Here is a 9,220-nt window from a genome sequence, read left to right on the forward strand (position 1 = left end):
TGGTTTTACTACATTATGGAATCATATAGTATTTTTTTTATGTCTGGTTCCTTTGGTTTAACATGTTGTTAGTGACATTCATCATATCTTGGGCTGTAAAAGATAGTTCCTTCTCTGTATAATATTCCATTCTGTTAATATGCCACAAATTACCTATTCATTCTACTGTTCATGGCCATTTGGGTCTTCCCCATGACTTCCAACATTTGTTTTAGAAAAATTCCTCAATTTATCTATAAAACAAGAGCAATATTCTCTTCCCTTTAGGAATATGATTATATTCAAATTAATATAATTTCTAAGATAACAGATGTGAATAAGTGTTATAATCATTTCATGACATATTAATTTGTTACATGCATAAAGGGATTAAATAATGAAAGAAACAACAAATATAAAAACAATTTGTTTACTATATGTATATTTTAAAACTTAACACAAAGTCAGATTTCTGAAGTTATAGTAAGAGAACCAAAAAACATCTTACATAGTCATGATTAACTTTACTATTTCTTTTCACTGGATATACTGACACAATGTTTACATTTACCTATAAGGAAGGCCAAGTGTATGAATCATGATTTGAATAGGGAATTTATGACTCATTCCTTGTTATCTCTTCTCAAAGCCCAATCTGGTTAATGTTTGTGAAAAGAATAAAATCTTGCACTAATAAAATTTTTCTCTTAAAAAGAGTTACCTTCCCTTTTTTTGTCAACCAAAATGCGACTACTCCTGAATACATCACATCCCTTACAAGCCTCTCAGACAGGATGGAGGGCTCCATATTACAGCTTTTACTACTTTCAGAGTATCTCTCTCCATCTTTCCTGAAAGATGATCTTAGCTCCTTGGAAGCCTATGCTATTTAGCTCCACCACTGCCTTTTGGTCAGCTACCAAACTCCCAGCGTTTTCCTCCTTGGTTCCTGTTCTTCTCTCAACTCCCGTGACCATTGTCAGTAATTTCAACATCAGTGTAGCCAAAAGGTCAACAACCCCATCTGTCAGTTTTTGCCTCCCTTTCCCTCTGTTCCACCTCAACCAACCCCTTCTCATATGATCACATTATAGACTTTGCCACCACAAAATGCACCACCATTGGTGTCTCAGTTGGGGACTTCCACTCTCCAACCACCACGTCTGATTCACCCATGTCATTTGACTTATACATCACTGCATATACTCTTCCACCTCACTGAGATCTCCAATTCACTTGACCTCAACACTTGCCCATCGTCCATCAGAATGCCTTCCTCGCTTCTCTTCTCCTTGGCTAGCTTAGGTCCATCAATACAATCCCCTTTGCAAATGCCATTAACTCTATTGCTTCTCTTTCCTGTTGAATTCAGCTGGAAAGTTCTATTTGGATTCCAAGTTGAATCCAAATATCTGCCTTATTCATTCCTGCACAGCTGGTAATTGCTAAAGAAATTTACAGAAGCAGGCTGAATGATTTTATGCCCATAATTGCAAATCTAAACGGCTCCTTGAAATTGCCTAATATACTTCCTTTCTCTTTCCCCAAGGTGACTATTTTATTCCTTTCTTTTCAAATGTTCCCTCCACAACCTCCCTTCTGAGCTAATGTTTATAAACTCATGCTTCATTCTGTCAGAGGGGAGCTCATACATCATTCTCACATAAATCCCTACTACTAGATGTATTTCCATCTTCTTATTCTTCCGTGTTAAAAACCCAAGTATCTATTAACTGGTGAGTGGTCAAACAAAGTGTGGTATAGTCATACAACAGAATCGTACTCTGTGATAAAAGAGAACGAAATCTAATCCCTGCATCAACACGGAAGAATCTCGAAACCCTTAAGTTATATAAAAGAATGCAGTCACAAAAAGCTACGTAACCTTTGATTTTATTTATGTGATAATGTAGAAAAGGAAAAACTAAAAGTACTGAAATCAGATCAGTAGTTGCCAGAGTCTAGATTGAAAGGGAGAGAATTGACTGCAAAAGGGCACAAGAGAACTCTGGTGTGATAGAAACATTTTATCTCAGTGGTAGTGATTTCACACCTGTATACACTGGTCAAAACTCATTGAACTACAATATCTTGCTTGTAGTAGGTACTTCACAAATGTTAGCTAAATAAATAAATGAATGAATGGTGACATAAAAAGATAGAGTACATTTACTGCGTACCTTGAAACTATTCTCCTTCTGACACGTGTTTCTAGAATACAAGTAACGCTGATAGAAGAATGTGCCTTTTGTTTATAAAGTCTTCTTTCAGTATTCAATTTATGTTTATGAACTGTAAGTTTGTAGAGACTATAAATATGGTCAACCATTTTGGATCTACTTTGAACATCCTAAAAAAGAAAAGGTACATTTATTAAAACTAATATGAATTAAATTTTCTATCTCTTCTGTTCTAGCAAAATCAAGCACAATAAATAAACACTATGAAGTAAACTTGGGAGTCTTTAACACTTAAAAGCCAAGCTCTCCAAGTTCAGCAGTTAGATTGGTTTAAATTATGAACTAATGTGTAAGAAAAATATAAAGAAGGCAAATATTCAAAAATTAGACACTCAACTCCATACGGAATTAAAAGGCAAGTATTAGAGTCAACACACCTACTACGTCCAGTTACCAAGCCCTGTGAATTTTACGTTTTCAAAGATTCTAAAGCTATCCACCTCCCTCTCCCTGAGACAACCCCAGATCATGTACCATCTTCTGCCTGGACGACTGCATATGAACACTTGCCTCCCACCATAGAGGTCTCCCTGCATCCACGCATTCTCTCCCACATCCCTCCTTCAATTACCAGCCAGACTGATGTTAAAACTTAGACTGGAGCATGTTCCCTTGCTTAAAAGGCTTCAGTGGTTTCCTACTGTTCTTAGGATAAAGGCCACAATCCTATCACAGCCTATGACCACCCCTACGTTGACTGTAACACCTCAAGAGAATAACTCAGAGGTCTCACCATAGAAAACCTTGAAATATACTTATGGTTACAACAGGAGGAGGAAGAGTCACACATATCTGGTTTTGTACCTTACTAGGATAATTTGTCACTTCCCTCAGGTAAATGGAAAACAGTTAATCATACAGCTGTAACAGATTCTATTTTATAATTCAGTCTTTTTAATACATAAGAAACAACTCATTTATCAGCTCACAAAGAGCAGGTTTGAACACATACAGAACCCTATTTAAGATGCTATAATTTCTGAAGGAAATGTGTAAAACTCTTAGACCTAAGAATCTATCAGAATAACCTCAAAGAAAGGAACTGATTAATCCTTGCAAAGGCTCGATTTGTTGTCTTCAGTAAAGCAGCTAACAAACAAAAAGTTTTTGTGAAAATACTTCCACTTTTGTATGCAACTTTGTCACCAGGCTTTTCTCGGTACGTTTGCAAAAGCTGCAACAGCGTATCTATAAAATTTTCTACATCATAAAATGCTGAAGTAGTTGTCTTGCACGTAAAGAGAACAGAATGAAATTAAAAGTTGTAATAAACACATATACTTTCAGAAGCAGCCCAACCCAACAGAAAGCTTAGAGACAAATTTTGGACCTTCTGCAGCAAGTGCCAAGGACTTCATGAAATGACATTTTGATGTTACTTTCATTTCTGTGTCCATTCCAAAGCACATCTGCATTTTGATTGTTCTATTCCCAATCTTCTTATAGTTCCACAAAAAGTAAATCAAATCTAAAACTTCCAAAAATGAACACCTTGAAGTAAATAGAAACAAGTTTAAAGACAAGGCCTTTTTGGTGAGAATCTCTTAGTAAAAACGTAACTTATCTGTGATAGTTAATCATAGAGGAAGATAATGATAAAGGCAGGATATAACTAGTTACCCTAATACATGCTTCTAAACAGGAAGAGGAGCTTGCTTTAAAATAAAAGAAATTTGATACTAATAAATCAAGGATATATGTTTCATGCCTCAGTTATCTAATTGTATCATTAGATTCCTACTGAAATTTGCATCATTACAAATAAGGCTAATGATACTAAGCCAAAAATAACAAGATAATGTTCACAATTAACACTTATTTGGTACTTCTGTGTATCAGGCACGTTATGCATATTGACTTGTTTAATCCTCACAATAATATTATGAGATAAGTACTGTTGCTATATTCATATGACAGTTAAAGAAAGGGGATCACAGAGAGGCTAAGTAACCTAGAGTAAGCTGCAGAGCTGGGGTTCAAACCCAGGCAGTTTGGCATCAGAGTCTGTATTCTTAACCACTCCTTCTCAATAAGAAGATACCGGGTAAATGCTTTAAGTTGTGGCTGAGGGGGTGGGTGGGGAAGATCAATCTGTCATCTCGGTACCTTGGGTTGCATGCATTACAGTTTAGTACAGATCTGCTCCCGGCCCAAAGCCAAAGATACATATATTTATCTATATAAATCCTAATATAGAGAGTCCTACAGGGTAACTAAGTTAGAGCAATATCTTTATCACGTTTTGCTAGACATGATTATAAGAGGGTCCATTGTTCTGATACAATGTAGTGGATAAGAACACCAGCTGTGGAGACAGAAATGGTCCAAATTCAGGTCTACCACTTATCACACTCAAGGCCTTGGCAAAGAGCTTCATTTCTGTGAGGATTATTACTCCTTCTCTATAATATGGGAATAACAATAGGAACTAGCTTAGAGAATTACTGTAAGGACTAAACAAAATCGTGAATGAAAAACACTAGCACACAGTAAGTATTCAATAAATATTAGTCATCATTGTTACTAATATTATAAAGACAGAAGAAATAAAATTGTAAAAATTTAATGTGATGTTAACAGGTTAACCATTTTTCTGCCTAAGGCTCTCACACATACATGAATTTTAACTTGGAGATCTAAGTTCTGATATCGACCCTCATATCAGTTTCCCCACATTAAACCCAGCATATATGGGGTTAAAACTAAAACACTCGTTCCCTGCTTACTCTCTGGCTTCCTGGCTCCAGAATCCACTATCCTCCATGGAGACAGACACCGTCAAGGACAAGCACCTGGACTATCTCCTCCCACAAAGAGATACGGGCTGGTGGGAAAGCTGCTGACCAGCAAGGTCGTGAGCTCCCTCCTCTCTGCAAGTGTCTCAAGGCCAAAGACAGGCTGGTGGGAAAGCTCCGACCAGCAAGGCCATATGCTCCCCTCCCCTACCTAAAACCCCAAATAAAAACCCTTCCTTTTAGCTTTTCGAGGAGTTTGGGATTTCAGTGTTAGCTGCCCTCTCTCCTTGCTCAGCGCTGTGCAAAAATAAAATTCCTACTTTCCTCCACCACACCCGGTGTCAGAGATTGGCTTGCTGTGCCACGGGTGAGCGAACTCACTTCAGGTTCGGTAACAATTCTAGTGATGAGCAAGCATAAACTTAATTTGCTGAGCCAGATTTCTTGACCCATGAACATTTCATTATTAAAATGGAAAACTACCTTAGCGACATGAAGCAGCATTTGTACAGCATAGCTGATGACTTTCATAGAAGGAACACTAAGACTGCAACTTCATATCAAAATACATACTCTAGAAACTGCTCCACTGTGGGCCATGTTCTCACAACAAAGGGGCAGCAATCCAGCAACTACCTCTCAAAGAGGAAAAAAAGAGATGAATGACAGCAACAAAACGAAGTCTTAACTAATGTTGTACTATTATAATATTCTTTGCACTCTCAAAGGTAAAAATGCATTTCTAACTTCATGCAAGGTATTGTTAAAACAAATTAACCTAAGCGCTTTAAAGATTCAAGAACAGCATTCAGGTACTTAAATGTCAAAGGGTGATGAAGGGCAAGCTTCCGTAGAGTTTGTTTTCTTCTCTAATCTCTCTATTCACAAGCAGAAGACTTAGTCGTATGGCTTTAATTTTTGGACTATCATTTTTCTTTACCCAAAAATCTCCTCTCCATAATGTCTGAAAGAGATACACACAGTAATTGGAAGATTACAACTCATTATGTTCTAATTTATATCTACATTTATTTCCACAGAGTAAATATTTTCAGTAAATTTGTATGAAGTGATCAGGTACTTTACAACTAAAATGTCAATTCAAGTTCTACTAAGTAGCACAATGAATTTTCCTTAAAAGAAATAAATATAATGTTCCTGGATATTAAATAAATCATCATTCACTGATCAAATATGTCTAAGTATATTCAAATGCTGGAATGCTTTTTCATCTCTCAATCATAAACTTCTCTGAAGACTTCAAAAATAAAGGGCTTAGCAACAAAATTATAGTACTATACTATTTACAAGTTATTCTAATGGCTAATCCCTCAGCTTTCCAAAATTATAATTGTCAATTATAATATACAGTTATAGAAAATTTGTAAGATACAGCACCATTAACATTAGTATCACAAAAGGAGAAATATTTAGAAATATATATAACAAAGTATGTACAAAATCTGTCTGAGGAAAAATACACCTCTGATGAAAGAAATCCAAGAAGAACTAAATAAATGGAGAAATATTTCATGTTCATGGATAGGAAGACTCAATTTTGTTAAGATGTCAGTTGTTCCTAACTTAATCTAGAGATTCAATGCAATCTCAATGAAAATCTTACCTAGTTACATTATAGATAACAGCAAACTCTTATCTACAATTTATCTGATTCTAAAGTTGATGTGGAGAGGCAAAAAAATCAGAGTAGCAAACATAATATTGAATAAGAAAAAAGTTGGAGCACTAACATTATCCAACTTCAAAACTTACTATAAAGTTATTGTAATCAAGACAGTGTGGTATTGGCACAATTAAATAGAAAAATAGATCAATAAACAGAGTAGAGAGCCCAGAAATAGACCCATTCAACACAGTCAGCTGATCTTTGACAAAGGAACAAAACGAATGAATGGATAAAGGGTAGTTTTTTCCACAAATGGTACTGGAAAAAACTGGACATTCATACGAATCTAAACACTCACTCTTCACCTTTCACAAAAATGAACTAAAATGGATCATAGATCTAAATGTAAAACGTAAAACCATAAAACTTCTAGGAGATAACAGTAGAATATCTAAGTGACTTTGGATTAGGCAAGGGCTTTTTAAATACAATGCAAAAGTACAATCCATGAAAAAAAAATGATGTTGGATTTCATTAAAATTAAAAAGTTCTGCTCTGTCAAAGACTCTGTTAACACAATGAAAAGGAAAGCCACAAACTAGTAGAAAATATTTTGAAAATACATATCTGATAAAGGATTTGTATACAAATATGCAAAGAGCTCTTAAAACTCGACAATAAGAAATCAAAAAGCAGGCAATAAGAATTAAAAAATGGGAAAAGATCTGAACACCTCACCAAAGAAGATCGACAGATGGTAAACAAGCAAATGAAAAGATGCTCACCGTCAATGGCATTAGAGGATTGCAAAGTGAAACATCAATGTGATGCCAATGCACATCTCTTAGAATAGGGAAAATCTAAAACACTGGCAACACCAAATACTGGCCAGGAATTGGAGCGACAAGAACTCTCATTTACTGTTGACAGGAATGCAAAATGGTACAGCCACTTTGGAAGACAGTTTGGCAATTTCTTAAAAACCTTATCATAGTTATATTACACAATGAGGCAATCTCACTCCTAGGTACCTACTCAAAGAAGATGAAGACTTAACGTCCACAGAAAAACCTGCACGCAGATGTTTATAGCACCTTTATTCCTAATTGCCAAAAAGTAGAAGCAACCAAGATATCCTTCAATAGGCGAATGGATTTAAAAAACTGTGGTACATTCACACAATGGAATGCTATTCAGACTATATCCAGAATACAGAAGGAACTCTCAAAACTCAGTAAGATAAGCAACTCAACTGTAAAAATGGGCAAAAGATTTCAACGCGCGCTTTGCCAAGGAAAATATTCAGAAGGAAGTTCAGCACTGGAAAATGCAGACATCATTAGCATCAGGGAAAGGCACATTAAAACCAAGATGAGATGTGTTGGCGAAGATGTGGAGGAATTAGAACCTTCACACAATTGCCCACAAACTCCTTCAAAGTCTGCATGGTCACCATTACTGATATTAGTAAAGACTCTACGTTCCGGGCAGAGTTTCAGAGGTCTTAGACAACCAGGTTAAGCCTCCCAGCCCTAGGCAACAGGTAATATGATTTTACAGATGAACTCATCAAAGTCCAGAAAGTTTTAAATGTTTTGCTGAAGTCATACCGCTTGTAATGAGAACCCAGGAAGTCGGACACCGAGTTCAAACTTTCACTTCTGCACCCCACAACCCGCCAGGAATTTGCCAAATGCAAAACCATGACATGACAAAGCAAACACTGTGTCTGTTGTTTTCCAGGGTAAAAACAACGTTTTTTTTTAAAAGCGTAAAACCTATAAGCTATATAAACATTTTAAACCATAAAACACTACAAACAAGCTGGTTTTTAAAAATGAAAACAGTGAACTTTTTACACTATAAAACAGTAAATTCTAAAACAACAACAACAAAAAATGACAAAAAAACAACTTTAGGTCCATATAACAAAAGGAATAATGTAAACAGAGAAAAAAAATCTCTCTTTCCATAGAAAGAAAACCAAGCATTGCTAGAACAGAGGGCAGGTTCTTAAGTGTAGCTGGACCACTGCTGGCACACAAGCCAGTGGACCTGAGACGGGAGCCTCTTCTCACTGTCTTATAAAGTGGTTGTTTAGACAACTAGTCAGACTCCCTCAGTTAACGGTTTAATTTTCACTTTCAGAGGTTCTACCCAAGGCAAAAGCCACAGCAGCCAAAACAGGAACATAAATTCTCTGGGTTTTGGTGACAGGGATGAGAACATTACTCTGGCCAATGCAACACAAAAAAAGCTATCTGGGAAATTCTTGAAACAACGTTTGTAAAATGAGATTCACCATTAAAATTATGCTACAGTGAGGGCCACCCAAGTGGCATAGTGGTTAAGTTCACGCACTGTGCTTCGGCGGGCCAGAGTTTGCCGGTTCAGATCCCGGTGCAGACCTACACGCTGCTCATCAAGCCATCCTGTGAGGACATCCCAGATACAAAATAGAGGAAGACTGGCACAGATGTTACCTCAGGGAGAATCTTCCTCACCAAAGGGGGGAAAATACACTACAACAAAGGAAAAAAAGGACTAAAATACTTTGTATGAAGAGCTGCATACACACCACACACGCTTGTTGAAAACAGCCCTGAAGAGGTGTTTTTCGCTTTTTTCGCTGTAGATAT

The sequence above is a fragment of the Equus asinus genome, chromosome 30 (genome assembly GCF_041296235.1).
Source record: "Equus asinus isolate D_3611 breed Donkey chromosome 30, EquAss-T2T_v2, whole genome shotgun sequence".
NCBI lineage: Eukaryota > Metazoa > Chordata > Mammalia > Perissodactyla > Equidae > Equus > Equus asinus.